Source organism: Acanthaster planci, linkage group LG02 (assembly GCF_054643075.1).
Source record: "Acanthaster planci isolate LZ-2023a linkage group LG02, COTS_SCS, whole genome shotgun sequence".
Taxonomy (NCBI): Eukaryota; Metazoa; Echinodermata; class Asteroidea; order Valvatida; family Acanthasteridae; genus Acanthaster; species Acanthaster planci.
In genome coordinates, this window is record NC_141778.1 from 9975375 (window position 1) to 9999163 (window position 23789).

General features: G+C 42.7%; 1 long non-coding RNA gene and 1 pseudogene across 3 annotated transcripts; one reads left to right on the top strand and one right to left on the bottom strand.

Annotated features, from left to right (window-relative positions):
- Positions 1 to 940: 940 nt before the first annotated feature.
- LOC147799856 (acid ceramidase-like) lies at positions 941 to 16393 on the top strand (annotated as a pseudogene). The gene is made up of 12 exons (XR_015424214.1): positions 941 to 1106; positions 4182 to 4319; positions 5332 to 5418; positions 6297 to 6375; positions 6881 to 6955; positions 7189 to 7234; positions 7765 to 7909; positions 9461 to 9599; positions 12237 to 12368; positions 13425 to 13548; positions 14086 to 14142; positions 15313 to 16393. The product of XR_015424214.1 is annotated as an acid ceramidase-like (transcript).
- An 886-nt stretch (positions 16394 to 17279) lies between these two features.
- LOC110987657 (uncharacterized) lies at positions 17280 to 18811 on the bottom strand. 2 transcript variants are annotated; one of them, XR_002599315.2, is made up of 2 exons: positions 18580 to 18811; positions 17280 to 18487 (listed from the first exon to the last, which is right to left on the bottom strand). It is a non-coding gene; the product is annotated as an uncharacterized LOC110987657 (long non-coding RNA). The 2 variants fall into 2 exon arrangements; XR_015424215.1 differs by having other exon boundaries at positions 17280 to 18506.
- Positions 18812 to 23789: the final 4978 nt, after the last annotated feature.

Below are 23789 nucleotides of genomic sequence, written 5' to 3' on the forward strand. Positions count from 1 at the left end.
GCGAACTCATTGATTAAAGTTGTCCCAAGAGGCATGGAATCAGGGAAATGAAGAAATATTGTACTGAACCTCTGGCCCGGACTTGGGGCTTCCAGGTCTGAGCAATTTAGACGCAATCGAGTCCGAAAATGGCAGTATTTAGCCGTTTTACAGAGGGATGCATTTTGGAAATGACTACTTTTCCGGGCAATGAAATTTCCTTCACTTTAGGGGTGGTCCGCTTAGGGAGATATTTCTCAAAAATTCATTAAAAAAACGCTAAAATTGAAAGGAAAGTAAAAGAGGACATGTCGAACATCACCTGTCCAGCCTGGACAATTGTGAAAGTTGTATTTTTAAAAATAGTTTATAGTGTAGATATTTATCATTGGCGTCTACGGGAATTTACTTATAGGGGTGCACCCTATAGTAGGTTCACACATGTTGTGAAGAGATAATTTGGTGGTGGTGAATTTTCAATACATTTCTAATCGACAGACGTATTTTTTATGTGTATTTAGATCAAATTAATCTGTTATTGCGTAAATGAAAGCAAAATCCGTCTGGAGGAGATGTTGTCGCCTAGAGCTCGTGGTGTAGTCAACTGGCTTCCCTGGACGATTCATGGAATATTCAAGTTCTGTTCGTGGATTCGCCATGCACTGCGCGGGAAAATAGAATGCTCCGTGGATCCGCCTCAAGAGGCAAATTTTTATACGTGTAGATACTGCACCATCGTTACTTCAGTCGAAGCCGTAAATGTTCCTTTGAAGGTAGGGTTCTGTGGAACTTTTGAATGTTCGTCAGCTTTTGCGAACCCAGTTTCACTATGGTTTCACTTTGCACTGCGAGTTTTAAATTTCTGACAGTCGTCCACTCCATGGCAAATAAACTTGTCCATAGAAGAGAAGATCATCTGATGTGATCACATGACAAGAACTGAATCGACAGATCTGATTGTTATCTTAGCTGATAAATGCATACATGTATGTGCAACACAAGTGAACTGCATGTACACAGTAGGCGTACACTTTTGCAGCGAAATGACTGTTTGGTTGAGTTTGCTGGTCCCTTTTGCTCTGGTGGGGATACTAGTTGTTCCTTCGCTCTGCCAGGATGCTTATCCTGTGAGTAATCTTACCGGTACACATGACATGGTACATGAGTTCACGTTGTTAACTGGTTAAATCATCATCAAATCAAACCATGTCATGCTTGTCGTTATATACATTACATGTATTGCTAGTCGTGCCATGCCAGTCCCAGGCCTAGCCCGCTAGTGTGGCACCGTGATCCTTAGGATAAATCGGGAGTGATCCGTGCCACACTAGTTGGGCTATCCAAGGCCTTGCGCATGTTGTGTATAAATTCTGAATAAAAGTGTACGTGCAGCTTAGCATGCATGCAAAATGCTGACTGCATGCTGAATGGCTGATGAGCTAATACACTACTAGCTAGCAGAATCATGCGATATTGTGGAACATTAAGGCCCCTTTATACTTACTTTATACTTCATACTTGCTGGACAAAGATTTCATGATAATGACGTGACATATTTTCACAACCATTTGTTGGTGTTGCTTTTACAAGTATGAACTGGCCTTTACACTTTCCAGTATTCATGCATGTAGTTTAGTTTATAACCATAATTCATTGCATAGAGCAAGGAAGCTCATTTTCAGTGTCATCATGCATGGTTTGTGGCATGTGTGTACATGTAGTATATACATGTAGCATCAGTATGCATTGTAGCATGCTCCAATTTAACCCATCATCATGCCCATGGTGCTGCATCATCTATAGTGCCTTGTACATGTACATATAGGGGTAATTATAATCCGTAAAGGAGCAAACATTGCCCCTTTTCCCTACCATTGTGCAAAATATCACCCACACAGTATGTGCGATAAGGCTTATGAACATGTACATACATGTATATGCAGCTCAACTGAGCTGATGACTTTGGAAAACTAAATGCCAGAAGAATTGCTGTTAGAACACCGAAGGTCAAAGGTTAATTTGTTGAACATCAGTAAAATGTACAATGTCTTCATGCTTTGAGCATTTTTTGTATGCTTACATGTACAACGTGAAGTACGTACACAGCACTAGTGCGATTTTAAAGCAATCAGCACAGAATCGGCAACATGGCCAGTGTTAAGTTTCCCAGTGATATTTTTGGGAGGATGATTAAATGGACTGGATTGTGGGAAAACCAGAAATTTGTGAATATCCTCTATGGTGCATTGAGCTACATGTATCAAAAGGACCACGAGTGGTGAATGTTGCATACATGTACATGTTTATATGGTAGGCCTACATATAGTACAGTGCCAATCGGACACAGGCACGGAATACTGAGAACGTGCTTAGCCTGGCAGCAGACTTACTTACACCATGAGCACATCATGTACATGTAAGCTGTATGGCACAGGAAATTGTTCCTTGAAACTTCCACAGTATTTTTGAGATTGAAAGTTCAAGTTCATGTACATATGCTTGTACATACCGTATGTACCTAGCGTCAGCTAGAGGAAAAACAGAGTTATGTTTTGTTTGAACCTGAAAAGTGAAGGACTTGTTTAATTAATACAAGGTAGCTGATACAGTCAAACTTCATCAATAAGAGATTTTACAGATCAGTGTTAATTGTTGTACTCTTATACTCATACTCGAGTAGTTTTTTCTGTACTTTTCTATACTCATATTCATGAAAATGTACTCATACTCGGATGTGCTCTCAAGAAAAATTTCCTCATACTCGTACTATACCAAAATATTCGTACGAATATTCTTGGAAAGTACTCATACTGGGGCAATGAGACAATTTGGCCTTATAAATAGAGGCATGTTATGTGTAAGCACTCAGTTGATTTAACTCCATAGATAAATGTAATATAAAGAGCTACAGCAGTGCATTCATAGTATAAACAATGAGTTAATGGTAATGTAAACAGATAATCCTGTGTACACTGGGTAGTTAAAACCAAACTTTCCAACACCCATGCTCTGCCCACTGACGCATACATTCTGCATCTATGCCCATGTTGTTCATTCTACTTGCTTGTGTGGTGCAGTCACAGTCACTCTCGTCTGCTTGTACATCATGTTGATGTGGTACATGTACGTGTACACGTAGTACTTAAATACTTTTGCTGAACTTGTACTCATAAAATTCACTCGTACTTGTACAGTACATGTACATGTATGACCCATACTCTCAAAAATTTTCTCTTCCTTTAACCCTAACACTCCTCAGTCCTCCAACAGGTGAAGGATTGAGGAGTGTTAAGGTTAATCTTATCAAGGTATTCATACTCCTACTCATGGGAGAGCACTCATACTCATGCAAAAGTATTTAACTACAACCTTGTGCTGGTGTGTCATAACAGAAACTCTGTATTATCAGGAAGGAAAATGAAGAAAAAGGACTGGGACGCAAACATTTCCTTGTTGGCAGAATATTGTGTCACTGGTGCTCGAGAGTGTGTAAGGGGTGAGGAGATGGCGTGGCTTACAGTGCTTGTAATTTTGAATAGCATGCAAAACTACCTGCCCTATTTTGGTTTTGCCTGTCCTCAGGACAGGTGTATAGCTGAATAATTTTACTGCATTACACCGGTATTTTACACACAGATTTCAAAAGGCTTCTCCGTAGAAATGAACAAATTCTGTGCAGCTGTAAAAGTTTCCATTATCAATATTAAGAATAGCAGATTGTTTGCATGTGCAGTGCCTCTGTCACAATCTGGTTCCCAATCTACACATGCCCACTGAAAGCAGTGTGTGTTCAAGAAAACCAATGGTCATAATCTGTGGAACTTTTAATGCACGTACCGGCCAGTAAGAGGTCTTTTGGACTTTGGGATTACCTGTGCCTTGTTATCAACAGAACCTTGTATTAGCAATGTAAAACTGTAAATAACAGAATTGGCACCTCAAATTAAAATTTCCTTGAAGTAAAATGTAGTAATGTTGCTCCCTTGCTCATGTGTACATGAGATTTGATTGTAATGCACATTTACTTTTCTTGGATTGTATGTGATATTTACATGTACATGTACCTCACACTCGCAGAATATAGAGGGTTAGTATTTACACCTGATGAAGTGTGCATAGTTGGTTTTTTATGAATGCATGTTATGAAGGTTATATTTTACAACATATTGTTTTGTGTTTTTGTCGTTCTATTTTTCCGACAGTACACAGACAGAGTGTGCAGGACAGATGTGCAGTACCCTCCTGAGGATCCCAAGGCTAAAGTGCCGTCCTTTGTCTTGAATCTTGACCTTAGCCCAGAGGAGCGCTGGCGGCCACTTGTGAAGAATAAGAGTGCTGAGGTAAAGAGCAATGGAGGCAGTAATTACCTGATCCGAACAAACGAGAAAACAGATAATGATGAAAAGGAAAGGTATTTAAGGTTAGGGAAGGTCTTCATTTCAAGGAAGTGCAGCCCACCAGCACCAAAGAAAGTGCACCGCATGCTGCGTGACCCTTCCCTTAACTTGATGAAGAATGAGTTACAAATGTGCAAGTCCGTTTGGGAGGAAAGGCCTCAATTATGCCAAACTTGAGTCAGAATTGACTATAAAATGCCAAAGACAGTCACATATTAAAACAAAAAGCTAAATGTTGTCTTGTGCCCCCCTCAAAGTAATTATATTCTGAAGATGTATTTTATATTGGGTTTAGTTTTCATATGTTGTGTCAACAGAATACTTCAAACAAAACCGTTCTTATTAATTGTGGATTTTTGCCCTGTCTGACGTGTATTATGACACTGTATACTCAATGTATGCCAAAGGCTTGTGAAAAAGAACCACAAGCATACTCAGGTGGGACTCAAACCCACGACCTCCTGCTTTTTCTAGTACAGACATCTTAACCACTCGACCACCGAGCTTGCCAGTGTCGGCTGGCTGGTTCGAATCAGATCACTCATCCTTGGGGAAAAACATCTTTGCCTCTGGCATACATTTACAAAATCCCTTCAAATGATCCTGATGTATTTAACAGAACCAACAGGACCTCACTTATGGGTACAAGTATGTATAAAGTGAAGTGGTGAAGAATACATGTATGTGATGCAATTTATCGCAGAGTTTTCTCTCAATATCTATCTATCATTGGAGACTTTGAGATTCTTGGTGGCAGCAAACATACTGTACCAGTTATTTTACCAGTTCTGAGCATGCGTGTGTTTTGTGTGTACATGTACATGTACATGTAGTTCTTAGTATGCACAGTACTGAGAAACTTGTACATGACTGCTGCCACCAGCTTCTCCCAGTCTCCCAATGAAATGGAGAGATCACTGAGGAAGGTTTGACTAAATCTCTTTTGTAATTTCAGGTGAAGGCTCTGTTAAATGATCTTATTGATCTGTTGGGAGCTTTCTTCAATGAAACCAAAGTAACTGAACTTCTGGATGACATAATGGTAAGATATCACACAGTCTTGCTACCTGGTTTGATAGACATGATGGATAAAATGGGGACAAATGAAAGTACACAAATGTAAAATTTTCTTGTCTATCATTGTTGACTGATGTACCAAATTTAAAATAGCAACCGTGACTGTAAAACAAATGCAAAGATACATGTAACTTCACTGCCAACCACTGAATAAAGACACCTGTTTTTCATGAGAGTGTATTCTGGGCCGCAAGGGCTAGCCTTTTAACATTAAGAGATACAGAATTTTGGAATGGCCTCCCTTGCTTAAATTATTTAGTGGCATGTACAGTAAACATCATGTACGGCATGTGTATATATATAGTGTGCATTTCATGGTTGGCCTGCACAGGAAGCCTGCACTGCACATGTAGCTCACATCGTTTTGTAATACACACAGCATGGTGATCATGCATTGGTATTTGCTCTGGTCGTCAGAGTCATAAAGTTGTCAGTGCCATGGAATTCATTCATAAATAAAAAAAGATAAACAGAAACATATTTAGTCAAGAGGAGGTCTGCATAGTGAGCCAGTTGTGACATGAAGTGCTGATGGAGGCGGCCGAGCTAAAGAGGGATTCAGAATCAACCAAATGTGAACAAAATACATGTACTTCACTGCTGTGTTTGTGCACCCAATACATGTGTGTTTGTAAGCACTGGTGGTTTGCCTGTATGCGATGCTCATTGCGGTGCATTGACTACCCATAGACTTCAACATGAACAATTTTGTGAACCAATTAACCCGTCTCCTTGGCTGATGCCCCATCGTGTTTATGTCTAACAGCATATTATTCATGTGGTTGCGCTGTGTAGTGAATTCTGCATATTGTGGATTGAAATTGTTCTGATTTTATATCTCAGGCTCCCTTGGCCTTCACTCTTCCTCAGCCGTATCAAGATGAGATTTTAGGAATTGCTGAGTCGACTGGCATACCTCTAGGTAATAGATAACTTACCTCAAATTTCATTTTAAGCCTGCCTTTCGAGAATTGTATAAAGTTCACAATATTTCTCAGTGCTAATAGTTTGGTATCCATGCTGAAATGTAAAGTAGAGGGAGTTCGGTCGCAGTGATTGTTGACTTAACTTCAAAGTGAGTGTTAAAAGGCATACCTTGACGTACATGTACATGTATGTTTATAATTACATCTACACTCGTGTTTGACTTGTCCAACAATACCATTTTCAGATGTCACCGTATGTTACGTAACTATTGCTAGTGTGCACACAAGGGCATGCAATATATTTTTTGTCGCTTGTTTTGTATAGGCATTGATATTTTTAGACCCTTAACATTTTTTATCCCAGTTTATCAGCTAGTCCAAAAGATCAGATCAGCACTGTTTTCCTGTTCTCGGCAGTAGCCGTTAAACCGCATTAAGTTCTATTATTAGGCTGATGGGCACCTTGTTTGTTTGTTATTTTGTTTCCTCTTGTAATTCCAGGTCAGATTGTTCTGTACAATATTTTTTATGAAGTGAATCCATTCTGCACATCAATTGTGGCTGAAAATTCCAATGGTAAGGAAAATATTTCACATTGTGTAAATGTCTTTTTTTGTTTAAACCTTTTTCTTCCAAACAAATTGAGAAAACTAAAGAGACAAGATGCAAGAATTAGTGAGTTTTTGATGCAAGAGTGTATTTGATGTGAATAAGTTGGATGAATAATCTGCCTTAATAATTTTTATTTTCTCATTGGAGAAGTTAGAAGTAATAGAATGTTACATGTATGTGGATGATTCTCTTCAAAGGAACCCTGTACCATGCAAGAAACATGGACTTTGGGATCTTTCTTGGGTGAGTGTGTTACATAATATTGCTAGCAAGAGCCTGAAGGTTATATGTATATACAAACTAAATGCACATCTGGCATGTCTGAGGTCTTTGAAAGACAGAAATAAAACATGACGACAAAATTAAAAAAATTGTACGATAGATCGTGCTTCGCGAATGATCTGACCATCAACTGAAAATAACGCAGTACCCTTCAAAACCCTTCACATTAAGATTGCTCAGTGAAATAAGATTTTACCCTGCGATGATGCTCTTGAGCTGTGAATATCTGCAGTCTCCACTTTACAACTAACTCAAAGTCATTTTGATCTTATCCCTTAAGTGGGAGTTTGAGCATTGAATTGACTACTATGATAAGCCATATGAAATACTGTCATTAAGACACAACTGATATTCATAAATGGAACCCTTCTGTGGTAAATAAATGGGATATGGACAGCTACTCAATCAGAACTGGGCCTAAAGTTTAGCACACTTTGCTACTAACGGTACATGACAATTCTGTGATTCATTCACTCACTGTTGGCATGCAGGTGGGATGTTAAGAGTAAACAGTGGGCAGTGACAGAGAGCCTGAAACCCCTGCTTGTGAATGTGGACTACCAACAAGGAGGGAAAACGGTTGCCAAGGCTGTTCACTTTGCTGGTTACATTGGAGTTATCACTGGAGTTAAACCAGTAAGGCCGAGACATGATCATAATAAACACCCATCAGTTTTACGCTTCATGTTGTTTTGTCAAATTGAGGAAAATTGTTGCATGTGCTTCTTTTCAGCCACTTTCTAACTATGACTCTCTCCTTTTCTAAAGTCATATTCCTACTGGACGTTCTCTGCTATGCCCTTGCATAAACTTACCACAACTCCCTATTAACATTCCTCTGCATAAAACATCACTGGACCTTATTTTTAAAATAGCAGAACATTAATTCCTAGTGCATAGTTGGCAAGTATGTCACAATGCCCTGTCACTGGCAAAGTATATCTTTGCCCAAAATGTTCAGCTCCCACCTACTCCAATGGTTAAGTCAATGTTGCAGGACTTACCGTTCATCCATTTCTTCCCCACCACCAAACAATTTTTCCTGCACAAAACCTGATCATGTTTCTCTCCACAAAATAACATGAATGAGTGCACTTAAAAGTGTTGTAGCATGGGGAAGAGAAACTATTCTTTCTATGAAATTAATTTTCAGTGCATTTGCAAAGGTTTGACAGAGCAGTGATGTTCTCATTAAATTAATCAGGAGCCCTGTCTGAACCATCATGGCTCTGTGGAAAGTTTCTGTCTGAACCATCATGGCTCTGTGGAAAGTTTCTGTCTGAACCATCATGGCTCTGCGGAAAGTTTCTGTCTGAACCATCATGGCTCTGCGGAAAGTTTCTGTCTGAACCATCATGGCTCTGTGGAAAGTTTCTGTCTGAACCATCATGGCTCTGTGGAAAGTTTCTGTCTGAACCATCATGGCTCTGCGGAAAGTTTCTGTCTGAACCATCATGGCTTTGCGGAAAGTTTCTGTCTGAACCATCATGGCTTTGTGAAAAGTTTCTGTCTGAGCCATTATGGCTTTGTGGAAAGTTTCTGTCTGAACCATCATGGCTCTGTGAAAAGTTTCTGTGACGACATTTTGGCCTGTTAATTTACTTTTGATTATGATGCATCAGGAAATAACAGGGATCCTGATTTGTCAATTCTTCTGCTTAGCTGTGCTATAGAGTTTGACACAGAAGAGGCTTACGTGGGTAATGTTAAACCGTATTCCCTGTATGGGGCTTGGGGTAGTAACCTGTCCCCCCCCTACCGGGGAATACCATTTAACATCAATATATATATATACATACCACATATGGTGGTGGAGCATGTTGTATGGGGCTTAAGCTTGGGAGTGTTGGAAGTACACAAGGACACTTTCTTTATCAGTCACAACTGCACTTATCTCCACACAGAAATCATTGCAATGCTTGAGTGTGTTTCCCACCCATATGGATTTCTGAACCTTAGGGTAGCATGCATGTGCTGGTCACTGTCGCACTGCTTATAGCATTCAGTACTTGAGTGTAATATCCAATGAGGAATGCATTTCACTCAAATTTATGAACAACATAAATTTGGACACCATTACAGGTATAAAGGACCAAGTGAATTATTATGATCTTTTAGTGTGTTACAAGGACACAAGGTTGAGGTTATTGACATATCTGATATAAAATATGATTCCTTTTAAAGGGTGGTGTGTTGACCATGACAATGAATGCGCGCCACAGCCCTGACAGCGGATTCCTGGGGTTTCCTGCAATGGATCATGGGTAGAAAGGTCAGAACAGTGGACAGGATTCTTAATGAGAGCCACACTGATGGAAGCCACTGAGTAAGTTGCAGCTGAGGTTGGTTTGGATTTTTGGTATAGGTTGACTTGGCTTGGTTTGGGGTTGGGTTTAATAACCAGGTTTGGAGTGTTACTGGTTGGGGTTCGTGTTAGGGGGATGGAGTGTTACTGTTTGGGGGTTCAGGTTTGGGGGATGGAGTGTTACTGTTTGGGGTTCGGGTTTGGGGGGATGTAGTGTTACTGGTTGGGGTTCGTGTTTGGGGGATGGAGTGTTACTAGTTGGGGTTCGTGTTTGGGGGATGGAGTGTTACTGTTTGGGGTTCGTGTTTGGGGGATGGAGTGTTACTGGTTGGGGTTCGTGTTTGGGGGATGGAGTGTTACTGGTTGGGGTTTGTGTTTGGGGCATGGAGTGCTACTGTTTGGGGGATGGAGTGTTACTGTTTGGGGTTCGTGTTTGGGGGATGGAGTGTTACTGGTTGGGGTTCGTGTTTGGGGGATGGAGTGTTACTGGTTGGGGTTCGTGTTTGGGGGATGGAGTGTTACTGGTTGGGGTTCGGGTTTGGGGGATGGAGTGTTACTGTCTGGGGTTCGGGTTTGGGGGGATGGAGTGTTACTGTCTGGGGTTTGGGTTTGGGGGATGGAGTGTTACTGTTTGGGGTTCAGGTTTTGGGGATGGAGTGTTACTGTTTGGGGTTCGTGTTTGGGGGGATGGAGTGTTACTGTTTGGGGTTCGTGTTTGGGGGACGGAGTGGTTACTGGTTGGGGTTCGTGTTTGGGGGATGAAGTGTTACTGGTTGGGGTTCGTGTTTGGGGGACGGAAGTGGTGTTACTGTTTGGGGTTCGTGTTTGGGGGATGGAGTGTTACTGTTTGGGGTTCGTGTTTGGGGGATGGAGTGTTACTGTCTGGGGTTCGTGTTTGGGGGATGGAGTGTTTACTGGTTGGGGTTCGGGTTTGGGGGGATGGAGTGTTACTGTCTGGGGTTCGGGTTTGGGGGATGGAGTGTTACTGTTCTGGGGTTTGGGTTTTGGGGATGGAGTGTTACTGTTTGGGGTTCAGGTTTTGGGGATGGATTGTTACTGTTTGGGGTTCGTGTTTGGGGGATGGAGTGTTACTGTTTGGGGTTCGGGTTTGGGGGATGGAGTGTTACTGGTTGGGGTTCGGGTTAGGGGGGATGGAGTGTTACTGGTTGGGGTTCGTGTTTGGGGGACGGAGTGTTACTGTTTGGGGTTTGTGTTTTGGGGATGGAGTGTTACTGTTTGGGGGTTCGTGTTTGGGGGATGGAGTGTTACTGGTTGGGGTTCGTGTTTGGGGGATGGAGTGTTACTGGTTGGGGTTTGTGTTTGGGGCATGGAGTGTTACTGTTTGGGGTTCGTGTTTGGGGGGATGGAGTGTTACTGGTTGGGGTTCGTGTTTGGGGGATGGAGTGTTACTGGTTGGGGTTCGTGTTTGGGGGACGGGAGTGTTACTGTTTGGGGTTCGTGTTTGGGGCATGGAGTGTTACTGTTTGGGGTTCGTGTTTGGGGGATGGAGTGTTACTGTTTGGGGTTCGTGTTTGGGGGATGGAGTGTTACTGTTTGGGGTTCGTGTTTGGGGGATGAGTGTTACTGTTTGGGGTTTGTGTTTGGGGGATGGAGTGTTACTGATTGGGGTTCGTGTTTAGGGGATGGAGTGTTACTGTTTGGGGTTCAGGTTTCGGGGATGGAGTGTTACTGTTTGGGGTTCGTGTTTGGGGGATGGAGAGTGTTACTGTTTGGGGGTTCGTATTTGGGGGATGGAGTGTTACTGTTTGGGGTTCGGGTTTGGGGGATGGAGTGTTACTGTTTAGGGTTCGGGTTTGGGGGATGGATTGTATTAGGGTTCACGATTGGGGGATGGAGTTGGAATTGCTGCTGGGATTGGTGTTAGGGTTGGTTAGTTTAAAAGTTTGTTTTTCTTTTCTGGTGAGACTGTATGTGTGTAGGTGTTGAACACTTGTGCATATTTGTGCAAATACAGGTGCCGAACGCTGTGCATGTGCATGTATGTGCGCTGGCTTTCACTGCAATTTCGAAATAATCATTCTTAAAAATGAAATCAGAACCATCTGGACCAGTCACATCTACTCATCGGCCTTTTTAATTTTGTTCTTTTATTTAGGGCCAAATTTTCCAGTGTCCCCGCAGACGTATTTGTTAGAAATGCAAGCAAAACACCCTCCATTCTGTTTTTGATTAACCTTTTAAATTGGGACTGAGAGACAGAACTAGTTCATGTTGTTTGCACCATGGTCAGATATGCAAAATAAGCACAGCATTTTTCACTTTCAGGCTGGTGCACTACATATATATATGTAGACTTCTGGTACATGTATCTTCCAGGTCGATTCATGATTTGAAACCTACTGTACTGTAAAGTTTACCCCTGTTCATGGCAAGGGCAAGGTGGCAAAAGCCTTGCTCTGTTGTACATGTACGTGTACATTATCCATTTTGTGCCTTACCAAGCCCTTCATTATGCAGCAAACTGTCAGCACATCCTTTGTACTCTAATTTTAAGGGGTATTATGAGACCAAGCCTCATGTAATTAGTGTTGCTTAGTAATACCTGCTGTCATCCTTTTTTAAAAAAGAATCCAATTATGTTTAGAAACACACTGGTCATACATGTAAGTGAATGTATTATTTGCTTTCCAACTGCAGTTATGCAACCACTAAAACCAGGGTGGTAAATGCCAAGCTTATGGCCCCAGCCTACATTATATTAGGAGGCACAAAGACAGGTGAAGGTTCTATTATCGTCATCGACAGAGAGAAGCCAGCTTACGTTGAAGAGTAAGTTCATTGTCATTACCCTTTGTATCATCTGCAACCAAGATATCCCCTTGATCTCAAGCATCAATGCAGATCTTGCAAATATGCAAATCTTGTGATTAATGCAGATGTTGCATAAATATAATGAACATGTCCGCTGATGCTGAACTAGAATTCTGTGATTCTCTCGATATTGAAATTAGCCCACTGTTGAGGAAGATACATTTAAGTACTGATTAAAAACATCTTTCCACCTTAGAATCTTCAGCGAAGTTCAGGTTGTGGAGGCCATCTGTGCTTTTACAAAAAGGGCTGACACTGTTTTGCTCCTCTACGTGTACATTGCCTAAAACTGCAAATGACACCTTGGAATTCTGCTCGGAAGCCCTAAACACTGATTTGTCACAAGATCATTCCACATCAGCAATGCCAGCATATACGATGCACAACAGTATCGAAACTAGACTGGGGCTGTAGCTCCTGCATCATCAAAAAGCCAGCATGTCTCTTCAACTAATATATACACTGTACATGCACATGCACGGAACACCATATGAGTAGTGCATGAGCAAGTTAACCAGCATATGATCATATGCTTGTTGACTTGCTCATGAGGTGAAACCAAATAGCAATGCCACTATCACACCAACTTCCCTCAACCACTCAGGAGCTTATGTACACACACCCTTCCCTGAAAAAGCTGCCAATTATAATGTCAGATGCCATGCTTTGAGCCTGCAACATGTGCCTTGCTGTTTGGTATGCTGAATTAATGCTTTGATAGTTAAACATCATTCCCGTAATCAGGAGGCAAGCCAAATACAAGAGAAGAGCATGCTTTAAGAGCCCACCCGGGGCAGTGGATGGGGCTTACTGGATTGGTCTACACGTATTTTGATGCAATCGGAAGATCATGACCCTTAAAGGTGTAATTCTGGAATGTTAAAAATTCCAAACTCTAGATCCGAAACCCAACCCCAAATCCAAAACCTACACCTGACAACAAGCAAATTTCGTTTTGACTTTGGGATCAGCTTGGATCACAATTTTAATTAATGGTGACTTTCTTGTGGGTAGGTTGGATCCAAAGAATGGCAAATGGTTTCTCGTTCAAACCAACTATGACCCAACGGATAAGCCACCTTTCTATGATGACAGACGCACATCAGCCCTAAAGTGCATGACCAACACTACTCAAAAGGTATGTGCGAACACTTGAAAGTGCATCAGGCGGTTGTTCCAAGTCTGACTCCAGTCAGTTTGTATACTGATTAAAAGTATAAAAAGCGAGGCACATCCTATACAGGTATCTTTTTGACTGTGCTCAATCATTTTTGCCTACCAGTAGATCATGGCTGGCCATCAGGTTACATTACAGGCCAGTGAATAATTCGCATAGGTATTTCAAAGAATTATGTAAATATAAGAACCCCCAAAATGAAACTTCTGCTAAATGTTAAAGGAAAGTACCAGCCTCCTTAAAAAGTCTCGTGGAAATGTACATTTTGAGGTAAAACCAGCCACCAAATAAGAGTGATAGTTCTGCAAAGTCATTCACTGTGGAGGGGTCCGTTCTGAAGCATTTTTTAGAACAAAATTACAGGCATTTTTTTTCCCCTTTTGCCACCTACTGCCCTTTATGCTGTCTCATGACCATGTCATTATGTTGATGCCTGAGGTGTTGTGCATGCATCCCATATAAATCATAAATGATACTTTCATCTCTTTTTTCTTGCAGGCAGTTGGCTTGGGGCCCATATACAATGTTCTGTCAACCAAGCCCAATCTCAACCTGGTATGCCAACTCCTGATTTTTTCTGATAACTGTCACTGATACTCATGCAGACATTGGCATCACCAGGAATTTTGTTTGTGGGGGGGGGGCTTTTTTCAACTAGGAACTGAAAGTTAACATTAAGAGGGGATCAAGTTTGAGATTTTCCAGTTGGTGATTTCCAGCCCCTTTCGTCTTCTTTTTTCGATTCGTTCACATTTCCCCTTCTTTCACTTTCCCCCTTCTTGTTACCCTTGTGGCTATTTTTTTTTCTGAGGGTCTGCCCCTTTTGGCCTCCCCACAATGTCATTACATTATTTTAACATGTTGCCATATGCAGCATTTCCAGTGACCACACTGAAGACAAAACCCTTCTGTTCTCCCCATCAATCATGCTTTGAAACCTCTTTCCACTCTTTCATTTGGTAAAAAGTTGGACAACTGCATGTTGCATTGCACCTCACCTGTCCAGTGGCCCTTAAGTCTAACTGTGACACATTTCATTGCCTGACACCTTTCAAAGCTCATCAGCTGTGTTAACGTATGAAAATCTATCAAGAAATTGATATACGAGATGTTAGTCGAATATTCTTGAGTTTTCTTAGTACTGTGAATAATGTGTCTCTGTTGGAAATCCTATTTGCAGATTTGCATGACTTGTCAGTTTTGCACATGGACAGCACTACAATAGATTTTAGCAATGACAGAAATTAGTATGCATCGGTAAACGTTCTGTTAATGGGAAAGTGGTGAATGTGGCAGTGCCATCTTTGACTCTAGGTAGTACATAGGCCTACATATCCACACTTTTTTGGCAAGAACTCTTATCTCATTTGTCTTTTTGTACCCGTTTTCTCCCTTCATTTACCTTTTGTGGAGAATCCTTGTCACTTGGATTGTTATGGATCGTTCTGGCTTGTTAAGCTGTCAGAGCTTTGAGCCAGAGTGGCTCAGTATGGTGCACCTCGCTGGTTTGGGAAGGGCCTGAAGTTGGATTTCTTTTATCAGAATTGTTTTAGGTGTCAAGTGATGTGGCCCATTTACAATAAAACTGGCACAGGGTTGTTGCCTCCAATTGTCGATATTTGAGTCATTTTAGTTGAAAGTACGTGTACTTATCACAAAGTAACCTTCTGTCCCTTGTCCATTAACTGTGAGATTAAACAACATTTGTTATTCATTCTTCACCAGTTAACAACCTACTCTGCCTTGATGCAAGTCAACATGGGCTACTTGGAGACCTTCCTTCGTGAATGCCCCCAGCCATGCTATCCATGGTAAACAGGATTTTATCTTAAGGAGACTTTGAATTAACTGTATGATATGGTTTTCTTTTCATTCAGAATGAAATTGTTTTTTGGGGGGCCAGGCGGGATTTGGTTTATTACTTAACAAGTGATTGCAGCAGTTGAGACAAATGATGCTTGAATGAACAATTGTTCATTGTTAATTTTTTTAGTTTTCTAAATTTTGGCGTATTCTCAGGACAGTTGTTTTGTTGTATACATGCATCAACTGATTGGTTTAACCGTCTGTTCTGCAATATGACTCAAGCTTTCTAGATTATAAAACTGATCCAGGATATATATTTATGGCAATATGTGAATGCTCCATTTATAGATAATTTGTTTGGATGTAAATGTGTGTAATAGTTTTGTATTTTGGAATAATTCACTTGATTCACTTCATTTATTTGAATACAAACAACCTTTTATACAAATCCAAAAAGCAGCTGGAGTTAAATTTGAGGCTGTAATTTTCTGTTACGATTGTAAAGACAGTGCTATAAAAACAGTACTTAATTAGATACAAGAAAATGAAGCCAATTTTGCAGCTGACAGAAGCTGGGATGGAGATGAATTATCGTCGGTTCCATGTCGAAACATTTTCAGGCTTAGATGCGTGCAGACTGGCCGTCTTAATTTGCGTTAATTTCTTAATTTGATGATTTGGAAATACAGTTTTGCATGCAAATTTCGATATTAATTATGTACTTGGAGGTAGGCCTATTTTGACTTCATTTGGAGAGATTGATTCATGATTTTTTGGCTCTAAAACGGATCTCAATTGTCGTTTGACTTTAGTGCTATTATAAATTGCAAAATAAATATTTTCATCAGGATGAGTTTGAATTTCATATTTTGATAGAGCTATAATATCACCATGCAATATTGTATGAAAATATGAGAGATTTTATATATAGGCCCTATTAATCAATGACTCGTGGACCCCCGAGATTGGTAATAAAAGAATTAATAGTTGAACAAATGCAGATGGATGGTGACGATAGCTTTGTATAGAACAGTCATTGTTAGATCACCTTTTGAAAGACTTCAAAAGATGTATTTATAATCAAGCAAAATTATCTAACGGTCTCATCACAGGGTGAACCACCTCAAAAAGGCAACTCAAAGGTAATGGTTATTTCCTCCTTGAATAATTGTCAGAATTTGTTTCTGATATTCAAATCAAATAAAGCTTACGTCGTTATCCTTCAAAACTGAAGACTTCATTTAAATTTGATGAATGCTTTAAGTAGCATAACTCACTTTTGGTTTTGTCCAATTGTTTACTTTGCACGTGCATGCCATCGTTGAGTAATGTATTATTATACAACTGTTTCGTTCCACACTTCTTTAAAATTAATCTTTAAAATTAGCTGTATTAACCTTGAAACTGATGCTAATTTCAGAGGGCGGTGGTTGTTAATGGTGAAGTTTCAAGTTACTGAGTTTGTTCCAGAGACACCAACTTCAGCTGAACCCGTACAGTTTACCTCGAGTCAGTTTTATCTTATGTACTTCTATCATAGTCTATTAACTACTTTGAATTATTGCGGGATCTTCTGTTTGTCGATGGAAACTTGTTTCAATATGACAGACCCTTTTTCAGTTCGGTCACCTCATTTTACGGGCCTTTCCAATGACCAGATGCGATAAAGGATATTTAAGGTTTGCAGCACCCGAAGTTTTGGGTTTCCGAGGCCCGCAATCCACTCTTGTAGTTTGCTCAAATTGGAAAGGAAGTCTTTTACAAAACCTGATATGCCAAACGGCTCAAATGTAGCAAATTGGAAGCCTAGTCTGAGTATCACCTGATGACCTAGCTTGTCTGATTTGACACCCTTTGGCAAGAAGTTGAAAGCCCCAACCTCAGACTTTTCAATCTGGTTTTATCAAAATCCCAGTAAATTTATTTTCAGTCAGAATGGAAACGAACTTTAATTTTTTCTAAAGTGAAGCTACTGGAATTTTAAAAAAAATATTATTTAGTGTTCTCTTTCAACGTGAGCATGGCCAGTTCTGCCAAATTGACAACCCCCCCCCACAATTTTCCGACAAGACGGAACACAAAATTGGTTCTGCTGAAAGAAGGGGTTCACTACAAGTCACGAGGAAATTGTCCCATCGTGGAAACTGTGACGTGTCGGACATCTATCCGTAGAAGGAAACCATAAAAAGGCGAGAAAATTGCGTAGCTTATTATATTAATATTGTAAATTGTTTAATTTTTAAACCAGACTCGCCATAGCATGAACCGTTAATTTGGCCAAAATGTAGGAACGATTCGAGTACATAAAGCATGCTAAGTTGACACTTTGCTAACAGAACACCTTGTTTTTGATTTCCTGCAAGAATGTGGGATTAAATCAAAATAATCAACAACTCTGCATTCTGCAGTAGACCTCAGAAAGCATAGGAGACCTGGTCCACATAATCAAAACGAAAGGAAATTCTGGAGGTTAAATTGCTCCGACGTGATATAAAGATGGTAATATTTAATGAAACAATGTCATCTCGGCTCAAATGTATTATGTCACACTATGAATTCAAGAAAATAGTACTGACCACTGACCAAATTCCACATCAAACCTTATCATGTATTCAAGAGCTTTATTTCATTGCGAAACCTATCCCCCGAAGACCTCTTTGCAAAATATAACTACTGCAAAAAGATCATTTGAAACTACTGACTAAATTTTATCAATTTTGCTTTTGTGAAAAAATTGTAGGCCTACACACAATATCAACTAACACGCTATGCCGTGTTCCTTTTTTAAGGCCACACAAGGAAAACAAATTGTGCAAACAAATTAGGCTTTTATCTTTTTCTTTGTTTTTTTTCCCTTTTTCTGAGGGGCATGCCCAAATCTGCCTCATGCGCAATTCGTATTGTGGTGTTGTAATGGACATATACAAATCGGCAGTTGGCCCTGATGACTGCTGAGTATGCGCCGTAGTAGAAACCATTTCAGCATCTGTTGACTTGCCGGGGTGCATCATGGGAAGATGCGTCTCATGCACGGAGCTAGGGCCGGGCGAACCTCCACATGACGAGCATAAAACAGGATGATGACGACCACACCCTGCAAAGGAAGAAAACGACTACAACAAAGCAAACTGTAATATTTTAAAAGAAAAACAAAAAGAAAAGCAACAGATAAATTATTACACTAACATGGGTTTTTATATTCTGGGATGATATTGTAGCGTGTCCTACGGGTTAGGATCCGCCGATAGTATAGACACACACACATCCACAGATCGCTGTTCTGGTCGAGAAATCTCTGTTTTATTACTGTAGCGTCAACAACAATGTGTTTTTCAGACAAGCTCTAAACATGGCGCCCCTCGGCAGGGACTGCGCATGCGCGAGGCGGGAAAACCGCGGGCCGTTCGCATACCAGCGGGGGCAGCCAGCCAACTTCATATGGGTCCGAGCTGGCGCCCCCACCGGCCGGACCCGCCGGCGCTACACCGCCCTCTCCGAGGACTCTTTTTCGTCCCCGAACGAGGCGGCGCAACCCGGCGGGCCAGCCCGAGGCCATCCCGGTCGCCCTTGCGCAGCTTACAAGGCAGTGGAATAGCAAGCAACAAGTACAAGTATTGTGGGTTCCGAGGGTCTTCTCCGCTACCATGGGGGGGGGGGTCCAGGGGTCCAGTGTGGAGGAGACTCCGGTCGCCGTGGTGCCCCCCGGCATTTCGTCGTTGCCCCGAGGGAACGGACTCCGCTGGGCGGTGGAGGGGGCTCCCGCTGGACCTCCGACCGCCATTGGTTGTGGTGAAGCTCACAGAGGGGTGGGTCCAAACTGGTGTCTGTGTCTCTGGTGGCCCGCTCCTCCTGCAGAGTGGCTCGTACCCCCAGTCGCAGGCGGATCCCCCCCGCATACGTCACCCAGGAGCCAGGGGGCAGACTCCGGTGGTCCCCGCTCCAAACTGGGGCTTGGGGTTCTTCCTCAGTCTGTCAGTGCAGAGGGGCAGTCCCGGCCGCAGCGGCCGCCGCGGGGGCCCAAGGGCCCGGGGCCGCACTGGAAGGTCCGTTCTCGTCGTTCCGGCCGGCCCCGCGACCCCCGCCTTTGGCGCCGAGAAGGCATCGGCGGTGAGGGCTCACCCGCGGCAGCTGACCGGGGGTGGGTCCGGGCAGCTCCCTCCGGAGGACCGGCAGGGGGGAGTGACTGCTCCATGGGGAACTCGTCACCCCCCAACTCTCCGCCACTGGCGAAGACCTCCGGGACGTCAGGATCCTCCGCCCGGATCTGGCCGACGAGGACGTGGTCGCAGTGTCGGTGGTGCCGATCCCGCATGTCCGAGCCGAAGAAGCAGCGACCACATCCCTGCTCACAGGTGTAGGGCCGGGTGGCGAACAGCTCCGGACTCGCCGACCTCAGGTGTTGCCGCAAGTTGGTCCGCTGGCGCCTCCTCGGCCAAGGCTCCCACCATCCAAGCTGCACGTCGCCCAGGTAGCGCTTGGGCCGATTGCGATGCACGATCTGAGCCTTCGCTCGGGCGGTACGCTGCACTTTGTAGGTCACGTCGTTGAGGCGTTGTAGCACTGCAGAGGGTCCGTCCCACCACCGCTGCAGCTTGGGGGAGCGGCCGACCTTCTTCTTTGGGGTGAAGAGCCAAACAGCCTGGCCGGGCTCGAACCCGCCTTCCTGGGCGCTACGGTCGTACTGCTGCTTCTGGTAGCTCTGAGTCCGCCTCAGGTGTCGCCGGGCAAACTCGTGGGCCCGCGTGAGCTTAGTTCTCAGCTCGTCGACGTAATTTAGTGCCTCGGTAGTCTTCGTCCGTTCCTCCGTTGACCCCATAACGACGTCCAGGGGAAGCCCCACCTCCCGCCCGAGCATGAGCATGTTCGGGTTGAGCCTGGTGCTATCGTGCTGGGAGGAGCGGTAGGCCATCAGGACGTAGGGAAGATGTTCGTCCCAGTCGTCCTGATTCTCATCACGGACGTATATAGAAAAACCTGGACTTGCAACGCCTTTGTATGAAAAAGAAGCCAACCAGCGGCCATTTTACCGAGCCGAATACAAAGGCGTGGGTTGGCTCCCTACTATTGACGTCAGGAAGAACAAAGGCGGGCATTACCAGGAAAGCTTTGTATTCGGCTCGGTAAAATGGCTGCGAGTGGATTCAATGACTCTATAAGCTGATTAAGGGCATTGCGAGTCCAGATTTTATTATACACGTCCGTGATTCTCATCCACAAACATGCTCAGCATGGTCTTCACGGTACGATTGAACCGTTCGACCATGCCGTTGGACTGAAAACAATGACACAAGTAGCAAACAACTTACCACATCGAATCCCAGCATCTTCATAATGAGCACAGTTGTGCAAACTCAGCTTGCAATGAAGGCAATCGATCATACCGTCGCTTCAACGCCCGTGCAACAAACATTATCTAGTAATATGTCCAGCCCGAAACCTTCACCAAAGCTAGAGCCGGAAGTTTGCCAAGGCTCGTTGATGCCCTAACTGTCATCACAAACTGTTCCAGCCCCAGCCTGTCGAGTATACCTCCACCCGGCCTTCCATGGAATTCGAACCGCCAACCAAACAAACTAAGCACACAAAACACACACACACACACATGCAAGTGTGTATTTGCCTGCAACTGGGGACCCCCTATTGTTCCTCTTTTGTTCGTACTTTAACTTTTTTAGAAGACCACCCATATGTTTTGTACACAGTTATCAATCGGGGACCCTCTGTCAATCGGGGACCTTATTGTCATCTATTGTTCAAGGTCCCCAATTGAATGCAGAAACAAACTCAACGCTACCAACCCTTACACAGCTATACTTATGGGGTGTTTCCTTTGTTCTCGTGTACAAAACTCCCACACAACACGCAAAAAATTCAAATCACTCCAATTTAAACCAAATTCACTTTCCTGGGTTGAAATTTCAACCGTATGTCCCTTATATAAAACACTTCAATTTGCGACGGATTTTTACCCATCAAAGGTTCCCCTTTTTGAGTTATTTATAATTATCAGTTTCGTGAAATTCTTGTGGGGGACCAATTTTGGTACCCCGCAAGGTAAAAACTGGCCTTGTGGGGTACTTCCCAATGTTCAGGTACCCTACAAGGCCCCATGTATAAGCGCATCGCACCCTACATTATGTGGACTTCTTTTGTGCAGAGGTGCACACTATGTATGCCACGCCTGCACACACGCAAAGAACAAATTGAAGACAGCTTCGACAAAGAAGGGCCTCGAGACCTCAACCTAAATTAGGTTTATTCAGTCACAATAGTTAATGGCAGGGGATCCCCACTGAAAATGTTGACCGTAGCTAATACTCACATACCGATGCAAGTAAACGTCACAAGAAATGACTGTGTAGCATCTACCCTACGACCGCAGGTATTGGCTCGGATTCAAATTGCTCTGTGTTTGTCCAATCCACAGAGACAGCATGAAAGATATGGACGACACTCGATGTTCAATTTGTTTTTGAGTGCCAAGACAGAGAAAAGATCTGAGTTGACATTTGTTTGCAGTTTTTGTGCCCCCCCCCAGCGAAACCTGAAACAGCTAACTCGTATTTAACGGGCCCTTTCGTCACAAAAAAAGGCAAAGGTATTACGCTTGATACAAAGATTGCGGCTATTGCTCAACATGTATAGGCAGACGGCATTCCCTACCACAGCAGATAAGCCTCAACATGGAGGGAGCCAGGGCGGTCTGAACCTCCTTACTTGAACACAACTGAGGATACACAGAATAGAAGACCCACCCTTGGTCTTATTGTAACCATTTCATGAGTCTGGAAGGCATGGGCTAAGATTTCTTGTCACATGTGGGGGACGGATGATTTCTGACGGCTCCGCTCGGCCTCCATCCCAGGTAAGACTGTGACGTTGGAAAGTTTGCCGTCTGTGGTTCATGCTAAGGGTGCGCAGAGTCAATGGCTTGAAAAGTGTGTGGGGTGATTGTATTGGTCATTCCCCTGTTAAAGTGTGTATAGGGGGGATATCCCCTCCATTCTCCCGGAATCTCCGCCCATGGTGGAAGCTAAAGTTCAAGTACGGAAATCTAGGTACTACAACTCCATTCATTCTGGTTAGCGATATGTGTTTTCTCTACTTTCTTGAACCTTTCCAAAACTGTTCCGAATTCCCGAACTAATACGGATTGAAAGTTATCCCTATTTATCTTGAAACCTGCACAAATTACTGCTTCACTTAGGCTACCCCCAGGTGCAACCCGGAACTTGCACAAGGCAAGTAAAACAGGGACAGTTGACGTCGCATAGAAGGAACCGTGTGATCGTCCCTTTAACTCGAAATCCATGACTGTCTTGGGCAGAATTCATTCGTTCACGCTTTTTCCAGTGCTTATAGCGCCTTGCGTTTTTGAAAGAAAAGCACATTACAAGGTTGCTCCCTGAAAGGTGTCAACTGAGCACAAATTAATATTCGGCGCAGTTTTTATATCCATAAATTGCTTCCATGTTAATGTGACTCATGCATATTTTTTCTTTATTTTTACCAATAACCTCAGGTAAAAGTTGACTGCACAATGATATTAAAACCCAGAGTGAAAGTAATTACCATTAACCATAACCAAAGCCCACGTTTCCTCGCTGACCTTGGCAGTTTCCTCTTTGGCCCTGGCAATTAACGTTGTTTGCATGTTCTGTAAAGGAGGAGAAAATACAGAAGAACATATCTTGTTGGTGAAGAGGGGTACCTCGGTCCCAGACAACTCTGGAAACACTGACCCCGGAAGGAACCAACCTAGATATACAGTCATACATTTTTATATTACGCATATCTGATTGGTCATTACTTGACAATACTACCTCAAACTTTGGCTCATTATTACATAATTATGCTTCAGTTTCTGCTTGAAACCTGTTCCCCAACAGCCATACACCAAGTGCCCTACAACTGCGTAAAGAGCTAAGCAATGAATGTAAGTTGCTAAACGTATAATCACAGGCAAAGTACATTCTGCCTTATAGACACCATTAGAAATCTATACTCTTGAAAATAAAATTCATCCAATAACAGAAAATAAATCAAACTGTCAAGAAATTGTATGGAACGTGGCATACCTAAAAAGCCCCTTTCATAGCTGAATCCACCTGTAATCAAGCAAAACAGGCTTCATGGAAATTAAAAATGCATTTCAAAAAGAAAGAAACCTGTCGTGAGTGTGTAAAGTTGCAGTGTAACCCGACAGGGTTTGGTGAGGGGTGGGCGGCAACTGTACAAGACATAAGCCAACAAACTAGAAACATTTGCCCCCGATATTCAGTAGAGAAGATTTCAAAACAGACGCCGTTCTTCAGACACAATATGTTGGTATCATTAAGATCCACGTATTGGAAAGCTCTTTGCAGTCAGAATGGAAAAGAATAATTTCTCTAAAA